This window comes from Pinus tabuliformis, chromosome 2_2 (assembly GCF_031772625.1).
Source record: "Pinus tabuliformis cultivar Carrire ecotype Pingquan chromosome 2_2, CPIR1, whole genome shotgun sequence".
In the NCBI taxonomy this organism is placed as follows: domain Eukaryota; kingdom Viridiplantae; phylum Streptophyta; class Pinopsida; order Pinales; family Pinaceae; genus Pinus; species Pinus tabuliformis.
In genome coordinates, this window is record NC_142300.1 from 131,746,844 (window position 1) to 131,762,877 (window position 16,034).

At 41.7% G+C, this 16,034-nt stretch overlaps 1 protein-coding gene across 4 annotated transcripts in view; it reads right to left on the bottom strand.

Annotated features, from left to right (window-relative positions):
• The window catches only part of LOC149191671 (uncharacterized), a 232,044-nt gene that overhangs the window by 135,996 nt on the left and 80,014 nt on the right, over positions 1-16,034 (bottom strand). For all 4 annotated transcript variants that reach the window (XR_016254298.1, XR_016254297.1, XR_016254299.1 and 1 more), the window contains exon 2: positions 15,221-15,281. The gene's annotated coding sequence lies outside the window, so the exon portion shown is untranslated. The remainder of the gene's footprint in view (positions 1-15,220; positions 15,282-16,034) is intronic.

Below are 16,034 nucleotides of genomic sequence, written 5' to 3' on the forward strand. Positions count from 1 at the left end.
GGGCCACCCCTCATGAAATACGCAATCCCTTGAAGGAAAAATCGAATTGCTAAGGTGAGGAGGTCAAAATGCTTGATGGAGGGACCCACATGGGGAGGCAAGTCAAAATTATAAATAGAAGGGGCATAACAGCTATTGGGGTCTTTTGTCAATCTAACTATTCTCTTGTTTCTCAAGTTGTTTAGCTGGGTCACATTGTTGTTTAGCACAGAGCTTTCCAAGGGGAGAGCTCACCCTTCTTTCAGTGGACTTCGAGTGCCACCCTAGGAAGATTGGTATGCTGCTACATTGGAGGGAGATTTGTGCAATTTTGGGAGCAACTTTCAATCATTTCTCTCAGCTAATTCGTGCTCCAAGAGGACGCAGTAGAGGACCACTGTAATTTCCCTTATGAAATTAAATTGTTACAAGTTTATCTATTCCACAATTTTGACAACCTTGGAGGCCATGGGACCCATGTGATTTTTGGAAAAGACTTAGGAAGGAAAATGGGCCGAAATGTTTTGTTGGCATAGCGTGGGGACCACCCACATGAGGAAATACACACCACCTTATGTTCATTTGTGGTAGCATCGGATGTGCTCTAGCAATGAAAATTAGTGGAGAGGCTAAAGCACATAAGATCTCCAAGAACCAGAAATCGTTTTTAGAAATTCCATCCAGATGAGGAGTTATTAAAATAATTAATATTTTTAATAGGTTCCTAAGTTTAAACTTAGGAAAATAAAAATGTTAATGGGTATTAATAAAGATAAGGATGAGAAGCTTCTAAGAGACTAGGATCAAGTTTGTTTTAATCTTAGCCGTTGAATAGAGACTTAATCTCGATCATTGATTCGTCAATAGGAAGAGTATAAGAGAAGACTTAAGGGTCATTTGGAGAGACACCAGCAGATACTCAGTATCCCAAGGAAAATCGATTTTTAAGAAGGGTGAAATCGATTTATGTTTGTTTTTGGTATGTTCTATGCTCAGAGCATTTTATTTCAATTTTCACAGTTAGCTTAATATCTTTTCCAGATTAGCAATCACATCAGCATTAAAGTAAACTGCAGATAGAACATAAACATAAATCGCAGAAGACAAGCCAAGACAAGAGGACACAAGATGTGGCGCTAGCCAAGGACAAACCCCAATGTGGGGAACCCTTGATCAATTCTTCTTATATGTTCTTCAATAGTTCAGCAGAGAGAGAGAGAGATAGTACATTTACAACAAAAGTCGACACTTTGACTTATCTAAATAAGAGCATAGATCATCTCTAAGAAGATGATACATGAGATAGCCAAACTCAATTGAAGACATGTTGCTTCAACTGATTCTTCAAGGTGACTCCTTCACCTATCATTGTGCTGCACCTCATCATCATGATGCACCTCACCGTGCTGCACCATGTTGCACCCATCATCACTAAGTTGGACCTCATGACTGTTGCACACATCATACTATTGCACATGATGTTGCCACTACTGTCACATGTGCCATTGTTGCACCCTGCTGCCACAGTTGTCCCATGTGTCATAGTTGCATCATGTTGCCACATTGTTGTCCCATGTGGTATGTTGAACCATGTTGTCATACAGCATGTCTCATGTGCTTGCAGCACCATGCTTGCCATGTTGTCCATGCTTGTCATGTTGTCCATGCTTGCTATGCTTGCCATGTTGTCCAAGCTTGCTATGCTTGCCATGTTGTCCATGCTTGTTGTTGTCCCATGGTTGTCATGTTGTCCATGCTTGTTGTTGTCCCATGTTTGCCTTAGCATTCCTTTGTTGTCCCATTTACTATGCAGTTGTCCCATGCAGCTCCATGCTTGCTGCTGCCTAGTTATATTGTTGTAGTTGTTGTCCCTAACAGTCATGCTATCCCAATTGTGCCATTATTGCACTATGCCATTGCCATACCTTATTGTTGTCCAATAGCCTTGTCATACCTTGTTGTTGTCCCAATAGCCTTGCCATACCTTGTTGTTCATGACTGATCTGGTTAGGGCACTAGGCAGCCCTACAGTCCTCGAACAGCCCTCAAGAAAACTGCGGTATACTCTCATGAGACACCTCCCCTAGCACGTTGTTGTTCAGGGCATGTTTGAACCCTCAAACTCTCCACAATGTCCCTGTTTTGAGGTGGTTAGGACTGCGGCCTACCACAGTCCCACGCTGTCACCTACAGCCCACCTTTTCGCTGCACCAAACAACCCTTCTTCAACTCGACCTACCCTCGGCCTCCTTCCAACAACTCGATGCCTTGTTTTAGGCCTTAAAACAGCCCTCCTTTTCAGCCGCATTAGTCCTGTGTCTAGGTCACCATATGCCTGCGGCTAGGGCACCATAGGTATGTTTAGGATAGCGTTAGGGTTGCCTTCTAGGACTGCGTTAGGGTTGCCTTAGGATAGCGTTAGGCTTCTTCCTTGAGCTCCTTTAGGTCAACACATAGAACCCTTCCATCGCTTCGCTGGCCTGCCTTCTTTGTTACGATTAGAGCAGCCTCTTTTCCTCCAAGGTCTAAGGCTTCCACTTCTAGATTTCTCTTCCACTAAAACCCAAAACAAGTGGAAAGAAATCAAGATAGAAGTGTGTGTGAAATGATTCTCAAGTCATCTCCTTTTATACTAAAACGTTGAGCACATGTGGGGTTTATTTGGTTGATGACCGACCTTGACGAATTGTCTTATCACATAAATAAATTTACAACTCCATGAATACTTATCGGAATCGGATGATCTTTAGATCAAACCTACACCTCTTGATGAGAGGGATCCAAGAAAAATATCAGCTGCCATAAATAAGATGACCCACATGGAGTTTGGCCCTAGTTACCAATTTTAACACTCCCTCTCAACTAGGGAGAACTCCATCCACTGATCCATCTATCCGACTGTACTATCTCTGCCATCAATGCCCTGCACTGCTCTGTTCTGTTAAGCCATGAAGAAGAAGAATTGATCGAGAATGTCTCATACCATTCTCTATTGACTCGAAGTCAGTTCCATATGAAGAGAGCGTATCATACCACTCTTACTGATCCCAGATCAATTCCAAGAGAGTGAGTCATATCACTCTTACTGACCCGAAGTCAGTTTTATTGATCCCAGATCAATATCACAAGAGAGTGTCTCAAACCACTCATACTGATCCCAGATCAATTTCATTGATCCCAGATCAACTTCATTGATCGCAGATCAGTTTCATTGATCCCAGATCAATGGAGGTCATCCTAGCATAGGGAGTATGGTAGATACAATGATGTGTCCATCAATAGTACTACTATGGTCCCTAACCCCATTTCTCTGCTCATTGGCCAGATGAAAGGTACTTCCCATGAGTCCCAAACTGCATGGGTAGGATGCCTCAATGGGAGAACCACTCATCTTGTCCCTAAGTGACATGGACACCAGGTTCTTCTTGCGATCAGGTACATAAAGCGATTCTCGTAAATGAATCAAGTTACCCTCATTCAATTGAGGGGTAACATTCCCTACACCCTTTCCGAGATAGGTGGCATCGGCTCCAAGTATAATCCCACGATTGTTTCCATCTCTACTAAATTAGAGAGATCACCCTTCTATCCAATGAAGTGCCTTGAAGCACTACAATCAATAAGCCAAATTCCCACAGAATCTGAAGGAGAGAGCCCATATAAGCTAACGCTTCTTTATCTTGTTAGAAACAACATTTGATTCTTCATACCTGGGGTTCCTTGCTTTCTTTAAAGAGTCGGTCGTTTCCTTGATGACCCACATTACCTGTCATTCCTCTGATCATTGAAGATGTCCCTGGAATGATTGTTATCTTCATCAAGAGATGTGTTCCTGGCATTTGGACACTCCTTCGCATAATGGCCGAACTTATGACAAACAAGGCATCTGTCTTTCTTTCCACCCTTAGATCCAGACTTCCCATTGAAGTGATCTTTAGGTGGGCCATCAAAAGCTTCCGCTACGCCATTTTGATAATGTTCTCTGCTTTGAATTCATCGTTGGCGAATTTGAAGAGGAATGAGGAATCCATTGATTCTTTTATCCTTTCCCAACTGTCTTTGGTGATTGCTCTTTCACTCTTGTTGGGCTTTGTCTTCACCTCAGCTTTGATACCATGTTTGTTTTTGGTATGTTCTATGCTTAGAGCAATTTATTTCAATTTTCACAGTTAGCTCAATATCTTTTCCAGATTAGCAATCACATCAGCATTAAAGTAAACTGCAGATAGAAATAAACATAAATCGCAGAAGACAAGCCAAGACAAGAGGACACAAGATGTGGCGCTAGCCAAGGACAAACCCCAATGTCGGGAAACCCTTGATCAATTCTTCTTATATGTTCTTCAATAGTTCAGCAGAGAGAGAGAGATATAGTACATTTAGAACAGAAGTCAACACTTTGACTTATCTAAATAAGAGCATAGATCATCTCTAAGAAGATGATACATGAGATAGTTGAACTGATTGAAGACATGCTGCTTCAACTGATTCTTCAAGGTGACTCCTTCACCTATCGTTGTGTTGCACCTCATCATCATGTTGCACCTCACCATGCTGCACCCATCATCATTAAGTTGGACCTCATGACTATGTTGCACACATCATATTGTTGCACCTGATGTTGCCACTACTGTCCCATGTGCCATTGTTGCACCATGCTGCCACAGTTGTCCCATGTGCCATAGTTGCATCATGTTGCCACACTGTTGTCCCATGTGGTATGTTGAACCATGTTGTCATACAACATGTCTCCGGTTGAAGACATGCTGCTTCAACTGATTCTTCAAGGTGACTCCTTCACCTATCGTTGTGTTGCACCTCATCATCAAGTTGCACCTCACCATGCTGCACACATCATATTGTTGCACCTGATGTTGCCACTACTGTCCCATGTGCCATTGTTGCACCATGCTGCCACAGTTGTCCCATGTGCCATAGTTGCATCATGTTGCCACACTGTTGTCCCATGTGGTATGTTGAACCATGTTGTCATACAACATGTCTCATGTGCTTGCAGCACCATGCTTGCCATGTTGTCCATGCTTGTCATGTTGTCCATGCTTGCTATACTTGCCACGTTGTCCAAGCTTGCTATGCTTGCCATGTTGTCCATGCTTGTTGTTGTCCCATGTTGTCATGATGTCCATGCTTATTGTTGTCCCATGTTTGCCTTAGCATTCCTTTGTTGTCCCATTTACTATGCAGTTGTCCCATGCAGCTCCATGCTTGTTGTTGCCTAGTTATATTACTGTAGTTGTTGTCCCTAATAGTCATGCTATCGCAATTGTGCCATTATTGCACTATGCCATTGCCATACCTTGTTGCTATCCAATAGCCTTGTCATACTTTGTTGTCCCAATAGCCTTGCCATACCTTGTTGTTTATGACTAATCTGGTTAGGGCACTAGGCAGCCCTACAATCCTCGAACAGCCCTCAAGAAAACTACGGTATACTCTCATGAGACACCTCTCCTAGCACACTATTGTTCAAGGCATGTTGAACCCTCAAACTCTCCACACTGTGCCTGTTTTGAAGTGGTTAGGACTACGATCTACCACAATCCCACGCTGTCACCTACACAACCCACCTTTTCGCTACCCCAAACAACCCATCTTCAACTTGGCCTACCCTCGGCCTCCTTCCAATAGCTCGGTGCCTTGTTTTAGGCCTTAAAACAATCCTCCTTTTCAGCGGCATTAATCCTGCGTCTAGGGCACCATAGGTATGTTTAGGATAGCATTAGGGTTGCCTTCTAGGACTGCGTTAGGGTTGCTTTAGGATAGCGTTAGGCTTCTTCCTTGAGCTCCTTTAGGTCAACGCGTAGAACCCTTCCATCGCTTCATTGGCTTGCCTTCTTTGCTACGGCTAGGGCAGCCTCTTTTCCTCCAACGTCTAGGGCTTCCACTCCTAGATTTCTCTTCCACTAAAACCCAAGACAATTGGAGAGAAATCAAGATAGAAGTGTGTGTGAAATGACTCTCTAGTCATCTCCTTTTATACTAAAACGTTGAGCACATGTGGGGTTTATTTGGTTGCTGACCGACCTTAACAAATTGTCTTATCACACAAATAAATTCATAACTCCATGAATACTTATCGGAATTGAATAATCTTTCGATCAATCCTACACCTCTCAATGAGAGGGATCCAAGAAAAATATCAGCTGCCATAAATAAGATGACCCACATGGAGTTTGGCCCTAGTTGCCAATTTCAACAATTTCAAAGGGAGAGTTGTAGGGTGGACGAAGAGGGGGTGATTAGCAGCAGTCAAGGAGCTCAGAAGAGGTGGCGTAGGGACTCTAAGATACAGCGCAGAGGGAGACGCAGTTCACAGAGACTCAGTGGATGACGCAGAGAAGGACAGAGCAGCGCAGAGCCACGCAGAATGACGCAGGGTTGATGCAGTAGGGAAAGGAAGTCCTCCAGGGTGTCAGAAAGTCTCAGAGAAAAGTCTCAGGTGTTTTCTCCCAATGTCTATGCAAAAATTTTCTGTAAAAGCAATTGTTGTTGAAGATTAATAAAACCCTCTTCTGCTGCACCAGTTTTCCCGCATTGGGTTTTTCCGAGGACAACTATCCAAAAATAACTGTGTTCATGTGTTTGATTCTTGTGCATATATTTGTTTCTGTATAATGGTGTGATATCTGCAGTAGAATTTATTTTAATATTTACTGAAGGAGTTTCATAAATAACTTATTGAGAAATAAGTAGGTAAAATAAATCAGTTTCTGTAGTAATAGAATTTATGCTTAGAAATTTTCACATGGTATCAGAGCGAAGATTCAAAGACAAGAAGGGAAAATCAATTATGAATCAAGGGCATGGTGCAAAGGCATCCATGTCAGGAGACCCGTGTAGATTTTCAGAAGAATGCACAAGAGATAGAAATTTCGATTTCTCTATGTTGGCCTCCAGATTGGAAGAAGAAGTTGCTTGCATAGCAAGCTCTGCATCATCAGGGGTATGGTATATAGACAGTAGAGCCTCCTGGCATATGACAGGAATCCGGGAATGTTTTTCAGATTATCAGGGGGAAAGAATGAATTTTCAGATCACCATGGGGAATAAGGAAAAGTGTACTCCAGTAGGGAAGTGTACTATAGTTTTTGAAACAAAAACAGGAGAGCGGTTCCGAGCTACCAATGTGATGCATGTGTTGGGACTGGGGATGAACTTACTTTCCTTATCTCAACTTCAAAGCAAGGGCTATGACGTTTTCTTCATTAAGGAGAAAGTATACGTCAAACACCAGAGTTGGAAAAAAAAGGTACAAATCGAAATCAGAAGTAACAGGTTGTACAAGTTGCAGCGAGAATCACCAATGGCACTGATAGGCAGTAATGGAGACAAGGATTTGAATGTCAATGAACTATGGCACAGAAGGATGGGGCATTTGCACCATGGGGCTCTGAGAATTCTCAGGAAAACTGTAACATGAGTTCTAGATCTTAGTACTGAACGAGATGATGTATGTCGAGGGTGTGCTCTGGACAAGTATGCCAAAGCAGCGTTTCCTAGAAGTAGCAATAGGGCCAAGAGTGTACTAGGATTGATACACTCAGAAGTCTGCAGACCGATGTCCACAAAAGCTCTTAGTGGTGTCGAGTACTTCGTCACCTTCATCGATGACCATTACAGAAAGACTTGGATCTATTTTCTGAAAACCAAGGATGAGGTTTTCTACTGATTCAAAAAGTTCAAGGCTCTAGTGGAGAATCTGACAGGAAAGAAAATAAAAGTGTTGCGCTCAGACAATGGTGGAGAGTATGTCGACAAGGACTTCACCGATTTTTGTGCTAGGGAGGGTATAAAAAGAGAGTGGACAACTCCCTACAATCCGGAGCAGAATGGAGTAGCAGAAAGGAAGAACAAGACTATTGTGGAAGCAACTAGGGAAATGATGTATGATCACGATATGCCAAAATTCCTGTGGGCAGAAGCATGTAGCACAGTAGTCTATGTCCAGAATAGAACTCCTCATAGGGCATTGGGCAAGATTACACCAAAGTTGGTCTTCACCGAGAAGACACCTGAAGTTAGTCATTTCAGGATATTTGGGAGTTTAGCATATTGTCGTATACCCGAGGAGAAGAGGAAGAAGTTAGATCAAACTGCAGAGAAAGGATATCTTGTGGGATATAGCGAAAATGCTAAGGCATATAGAATCTATCTTCCAGGAAGCAAGAAGGTAGTAGTTCGACGAGATGTGAAGTTCATGGAGGATAGGGCCTTCAAAAAATCTCGAGAAATGCCTTCCGAGGAGCAGTCAAAAGATGAGCCGTTGGTCAAACCACTTCAACCAGTGGAAGCTAGTACCAGAAATTCTCCTTCAGAACAGGAGGAATCACAGGAAGAGGAAGAGCTAACAGATGTACCTACTACCAGAGGAAGAACAAGTCGGGAACTCCGAAATATTCTATAGGATGTAGAAGATTTCATTGGTGCACTCAGGAACAGTAAAAGGGAGTCAAGATAGCCATACAGATATCAGGGCTTAGTAGCTCAGGTTGGGGAACCTTCCAATTTTTAGGAGGTCGCTCAACATCAAGTTTGGATGGATGCGATGGTGGAGAAATAGAGCTCTATAATGGTGAATGATGTCTAGGAAGTAGTACCTAGGCCTCAGGACATACCAGTGGTAGGTTCGAGATGGATCTACAAGATCAAATACATCGCAGACCGCAATGTGGAAAAATACAAAGCCAAGTTTGTGGCTAAGGGGTATGCTCAGAAGGAATAGACTACGAAGAGACATTCGCCCCAGTAGCCAGGTATACATCAATTAGAACCATGACATCTCTTGCAGCAGAGATGGGGTGGGAGATTCATCAGATGGATGTCAAGACGACATTCTTGAACGGGGTGATAGAAGAGGAAGTACAGCGAAAAGGCTTTGAGACACATGAGAAGAAATCTCATGTATGCAGATTGAAGAAAGCCTTGTATGGGCTCAAATAAGCGCCTAGAGCATGGTATGGTCAAATTGATGGCTACTTGCAGAAGATGGGGTTCGTCAAGAGTGATGCAAATCCCAATCTCTACAATCTGGTTGTAGAGAATGAGCCTCTAGTCCTAGTATTATATGTGAATGATCTCTTCTTGACAGGATCATCCAGGCTCATCGAGAACTACAAGAAGAATCTAGCCACAGATTTCAACATGAAGGATTTGAGACAAATGCATTATTTCCTGGGGTTGGAAGTTTGGCAACAGAAAGGTGAGGTCTTCCTTGGACAACAGAGATATGCTACAAAAATCCTGAAGAGATTCAGGATGCAGGACTGTAGGCCTATGGCTACTCCAATGATCACCAACTAGAAGAAAATTGATGCATCAAAAGACAAATATGTAGATCCCACCTTATACATGCAACTCATAGGGTCCCCGATGTATCTAGCCAATACCAGGCCAAACATTTGTTACATTGTCAACACTCTCAGGCAGTTCATGGTGGAACCTAAGAAGGCGCGCTGGATAGCAGCCAAACATGTTCTCAAATATATACAGGGAACAATCGAGTATGGACTATTATACACTATAAGTAATGACATCAAACTGAGGGGGTTTACAGATGCAGATTGGGCTGGAAGTTCAATAGATTGGAAAAGTAACTTTGGGTACTGTTTCAACATTGGATCGGGGATGACCTCCTAGTGCAGTAGGAAACAGAAATCTATAGCTCTGAGCTCAGCTGAAGCAAAATATATGGTCGCTAGCACTGCTTCGTGCGAACCCATATGGCTTAGAAAATTGCTTGTGAACCTATTCAGAAGAAGGATGGAGGCGACCAGGATCATGTGTGATAATCAAAGTTGCATCAAGCTCTCTAAGAATCCAGTATTTCATGATCGATCGAAGCACATTAATATTTGGCATCACTTTGTCAGAGGCTGTGTCCAACGAGGAGCAATATAGTTGAACTACACTCCTACAGGAGAACAGGTGGCGGACATCCTCACCAAGGCCCTAGGAAGAACAAAGTTCGTTTATTTCAGGGAGAAGATGGGGATGGTAAAGAATCCATTTCAGTAGCAGAAATGGATAAGTATCAGAGTTGCAGTGCAGATGCAGTGTTGGGAAGAAGGACCAACAGCAGCATGGATGCAGAGGGAGCTGCAGTACAGATGTAGCAGTGGAGAGCCATGGGCAGCAGTACAAGAGGCAGCAGTGCAATGGATGTAGGGCAGCAGGCCCAGCATCAGCACAGGTACCAGTGCTGGAGGATCAATGTGATGTTCAGTGGTGGAACATTACCAATGTTCTACCAAGACTCCGAGAAGGGGAGACGTGGGTGCGGGGAGACGCACAAAGGGGACGTGTGGGAGTACCCTCCAATTTTAGGGAAATTTAAGGGGGACGGGGGGACGTCAGGGTATATAATTTTTTTCTTTTTTTATATATATATATATATATATATATATCAAATTCATATTCTATAATGAAAGCATGAATACAATAATACATACATATTTGAATTAAATAATGAAATACATTGATCCATACTCATCATCCTTACTAATACATACATGATTCATTCATGGACCACAAGATTCAATAATGAAATACTCTGATCCATATTCATTATTCATTATTCACCATTCTAGAATCTACATTGATTTAAAAATTAAATTCATCATTCTAGATTCTAAATTGATTTAAATTTTAAATTCATCATTCATCATTCCAGAATCTAATTAGTACTATGAAAAATAGACTATAATAGATACGGAAATCTAAAATCTGGAATAGTGATAAAACTAAAACTCAAAAACAGTGGAGTGATGAGTCTAAAAGTCACTCTAAAATACACAGAGGGCTTGGTGCTCTTGATTAAATACTAATTCCATACCCTTGTACATGAAAAAATGCAATGGAAACATTGCAATCCATCGAATTTTGAATTCCTGAAAAACTATTAAGTCTGCTAGATTTTGAGTGAGATCTAAAATTCTACTTTCTCCATGTGAAATCCAATGAGGTCGGAACCACTCTCAAACACCCTGAATCATTTCACGGTAATGTTAAAAATTTAAGTAAAAGGATGAAAATGAAAGATAAAAGGAGAATGTCACTTTTGCTTTAAGAATTTAACATTACCATGAATTGCATAGCATTAGTAGGGAAATATGGTCAAATACTAGGTTTTCCCTGTCATAAATCATCGTTTACAAGCAAATTTAAGGGGGGGCAAATAGCCCCCCTTTTGTGGAGTCGCGTCCCCCACACTAGGCAAACGTCCCCCCTTGCGTCTCCCCGTGTCTCCCCAAAAGGGGGACGGAGGGGAACGTTTCCCCAGACATCCCCCCGTCCCAAGTGCGTGGAGTGAGAGGTGTGTGCGCACTTGACCCTAGGGGACGCGTCCCCGTGGAACGCTGAACATTACTAGAGCACATTCCTCGCTAAGAGGGAGTGTTGATTTGTGGTAGCATCAGATGTGCTCTAGCCATGAAAATTGCTAGAGAGGCTAAAACACATAAGATTTCCAAGACCCAGAAATCCTTTTGAGAAATTCCATCCGGATGAGGAGTTATTAAAATAATTAATATTTTTTATGGGTTCCTAAGTTTAAACTAAGGAAAATAAAAATATTAATGGGTATTAATAAAGATAAGGATGAGAAGCTTCTAAGAGATGAGGATCAAGTCTGTTTTAATCTTAGTCGTTGATTAGAGACTTAATCTCGGTCGTTGATTCATCAACAAGAAAAGTATAAGAGAAGACTTGAGGGCCATTTGGAGAGACACCAGCAGATACTCAGTATCCCAAGGAGAATCGATTTTCAGAGAGGGTGAAATCGATTTCAGAGGGAGAGTTGCAGGATGGAGGAAGAGGGGTGATTAGCAGCAGTCAGGGAGCTCAGAAGAGGTGATGCAGGGACTCTGAGAGACAGCGCAGAGGGAGACACAGTTCACAGAGACTCAGTGGATGACGCAGAGAAGGACAAAGCAGCACAAAGCCATGCACAATGACGCAAGGCTGACACAATAGGGAAAGGAAGTCCTCCAGGGTGTCAGAAAGTCTCGAAGAAAAGTCTCAGGTGTTTTCTCCTAGTGTTTATGCAAAAAATTTCTGTAAAAGCAATTGTTGTTGAAGATTAATAAAAACCTCCTATGTTGCACCAATTTTCCCACATTAGGTTTTTCCGGGGACAATTGTCCAAAACTAATTGTGTTGATGTGTTTGATTCTTGTGCATATATTTGTTTTTGTATAATGGTGTGATATCTGCGGTAGAATTTATTTTAATATTTACTGAAGGAATTTCGTAAATAACTTATTGAGAAATAAGTAGGTAAAATAAATCAGTTGCTCCACTAATAGAATTTCTGTTTAGAAATTTTCACACCTTAGAGGGAAGTTCGAATGACTAAGGAGGGAAAGTCAAATTGCTAGTTGGAGGGGGCCCACATGGGAAAAGAGGCCCACGAATTATAAATAGAGGAGGCTCAACCTCACTTGGTATCTTTTGACATATTGAACTCAATCTTAGTTGCTCGAGCTGCTTAGTCGGATTACTGTGTTGTTTAGCACACAACTGTCTCCGAGTGGAAATCTTAACCCTTGCTTCGGTGGACTTTGAGTGCCAACCCTAGGAGGGAGTTCTTCTTCATCTCAGTTCATAGCAGCAGCAGGGAAACGAGTTACAGCGAGCTATAGTCAAGTTCCAAAAGTAGGGAGACGAGTTACAATAGTTGTAGTCGAGTTCCAGCAGCAGGGGAAGTAACAGCAAGGAGGTCGAGTTACAGCCGCAGGGAAAGGAGCAACAGGAGGGTCGCGTTACAGCAGTAGGAAAATAGCAGCAAGGAGGCTGAATTCCAGCAACAAGGAGAGCAGCAGCAGTGCAGACCAGGGAGAGTAACAGCAGTGTATAACAAGGAGAGTAACAGCAGCGCAGGCACTGCACAGCCATCGGAGTGAGATTTGTTGGGGCAACATTATCCTGGGGATTTGGAGCTGGGGCGATGGGAGATCATTTGGAGGGCCATTTGAGGAGGATTGTTGGAGTTGGGAGTGCATAGATTGACAGGATTAGTCACAACAACAGAATTTGTATTTCGAGGAGGGCCAAGTTGTGAAGGGTCAATTTTTGAAGGTTGGAACCAAGGGAAACCTTTGTTGTGTTTTTTTGGGTTTTTGGCAAGGAGTACGCTCCTACTTTTATAGAATTTTTGGGCAAATCTGAGGGGTCAAACAAGGGTCCCAATTCAACCAGCAGCTAGAAGAGCTGGGGGAATTTGGGCCAAAATTCTGAGGTCAACATTTGGCCAATTTGTTCGTGGGTTATTCTGGGTTTCTTGCGTACATGCTGGGATTAATTTCCCAAAATTTTATGAGCAACAGGGAAGGCTCTAACAGCAAATCATTTCAGGCAACGGCACCTTTCTAAGCAGTAATAGCGCAACTCTTGGGCGAGATTACCAGCGGATTTGAAAAGGGTGTTCCATTGTTCATTTTGGGCTTTTTTTAGCTTGCCTAGAGCAAGCCTAGGTGCACACATTCCAGCACCTTGTTGAACACCTCTTCCCATTTAATAAAATGAGTAGACAGCGCAGTTTGGTTGCCAATTTTATGGTTTGATGGTCTGATTTAATTTTATGGTGTTGTTTTTATTGTTAACTTTGCATAGCACTAATTTTTAGTTTGGAACATTAGAATCACGTGCCACTCTTTTCAGCCATTTTCCACGGGGTGCTTGCTGGGAAGAAATTAAGTGTAATTGCTCCAAGGGTAGGCTAAGCCTTGTGAGGAGTTTTGGGGCCAGAAGTTGCTTCATTAAGGTAGGATGAATTTCTCTTCTCCAGGGCCTGTGCATGAGACTGTTTCTGGGCACACGTGGGGAGTTGAGGAGAGGATTTGTGGAGCTAGTTTGGGCACACTTGGGGAGTTGAGGAGAGGATTTGTGGAGCTAGTTTGTGTAGGGAATTTGAGGAAGTCATCCGGGGCAGTAAAGCTTAGCATTTTGGAGTGATTGGAGGGTTTCTACAGTGAATTTCCAGACAAGCCATATTTTTCAGCCAGTTGAGGAGGACGTGGTATTTGGGGGTCAGTACTAGGCCAAAACTTTTCTGGTTTTTGGTGGGTTTGTTGAGAGGAGCTCCGGGCTAATTTTGCAGAATTCTCTGAGCACCGGAGGAGTCTTTTAGCAGTTTATTTCCAGCACACGGAACAGTTTCTCCAGGGCAGTGCAAGGCATATTTGGGGCAGCTCATTCCCACATCTGGGCGTTGTATTTTCCTACTTGGGTCTTGTCAAGCTTGCCATTGGAGCAAGCCCTATTTTTGCTTTGATTATCATTGTATTTCCTAAGTAGGAATATTACAGCATAATACAACTGAACCATGTGGTTTTAGAATTTTGGGTCTAGGAGTTTTGAGTGTCTTTTCCACCTACTTACACCAAAAATAACATTTTTGAAAGGTCAAGACATTTTCACTGCAGTGACAAAAATTATGAAAGCCCCCATATGAACTCTCCCATGTCCATTGAATTATTTCCAGCCAACTACTTAACAAAGGTTATAAAATGGATTAGAGTTACTTTCATTTAAGATAGAAAGGTCATCGCTTATTGAAAATAGAGAGATAAATGGAATAAGAAAAAAATACCCTAACTCCATACAAAAGCTAAATTACATCATTCATGTGACTAACATCTGGAAATAAAGGATAATGACTTCATGATGACGCTAAATTACAAAACTCTTAGATGTTTTCCTGACAAAAAAGCACTTTATTTTAGGTAATACAACTCAAGCTTGTGATTTTAGTGGCTTAGGCCCTTGATCATTTATCATACTCGTGTTTGATGCATTCTCAAGAATTCCTCAGGCAACTTCAATATGTAAGGTCAAACAACATGAGCTTTTTTAAAAACCTAATGCAATGAATCCGGAAGATAATCTACACAACATGAGCCTATTAGAAACATTGCTGCAAAATCAACAAGGAAGATAACAAATTATCAAAATATAAACAACTACAAATAAACAAAATTGATTTGGTCTACCCTTGAGACTAGTTGCATCTACTAGTGCTACCTAAAATAAATGGTGATGTAAGCAAAAGAAATGCATAGTGTATGTCTATAATCTGTATTAAGAACATAATTAATCAGGGAGTCTAATCTCAACTACATTTTCAAAAGGCACACTACTCCTACTCGGGCTTCCTTTCATTTTCCTTTCTGAATTATGTTTCTGTGACTTATTTAGTTTATTGAGAGTCGCGTTCGAGACATACCTCCAATTCTACGCAATGAACCTAACAACTTTGATAATGATATTTGCAAGTCTTCACAAATCTGGATGGAAAAAAATAGCAGTCCCTTCAATACATATTTATTAGATCAAAACTATTTTCATGGCAATAAAACATTTGGTTAGAAAACATCCATATTTCTAGTCAAACAAATATAGAAATTCCAATACAAATGTCGTTCCTTAACTGTTTCTGAATATGTTCTCTTTTAAAGACCTATTACCTTGTAAGGAGCAAATTCTTCTAGAAGGGGCTTAAAGGAGATGTGAAAAAAGTTTTAGCTAAATGTGAAAGAATGCCAATGGATTAAAACAAAACCGTAAAGAGTCTAGGAGCTTTGAACTTGCATCCTTTCCCATTCCCATTCAAAAGTAGGAATCCACTAGGATGGACTTCATTACAAGGTTGCCCCAGGTGGGAGGAAATAAACCAAGTTTTTGTGTTGGTTGATTAATTAATTATGGTCGTTTTGATTCCCATGAATACAGTTGCCAAAGCCTTATAGGTCACTGTAATGTTAATGAAAAATATCTATAGGCTTCATGTGCTTCCAAAGAATATTGTCAATGATCATGACTCAAAATTCATCAAAAAACCTTTGGAAGGAATTATTTATACTTGTACCATATTAATAACATGCACTAGCTATCATCCTCCAACAGATGGACAGCTAGAGGTTGTGAACTCTAGAGGCGTACTAGTAAAGCTATATTGAAGGACAGCAAGCTTCCTGGTCAAAGTGGTTGCATCTGGCAGAGAATTAGTACAATAGAGTCTAGACATACCACAAACACAT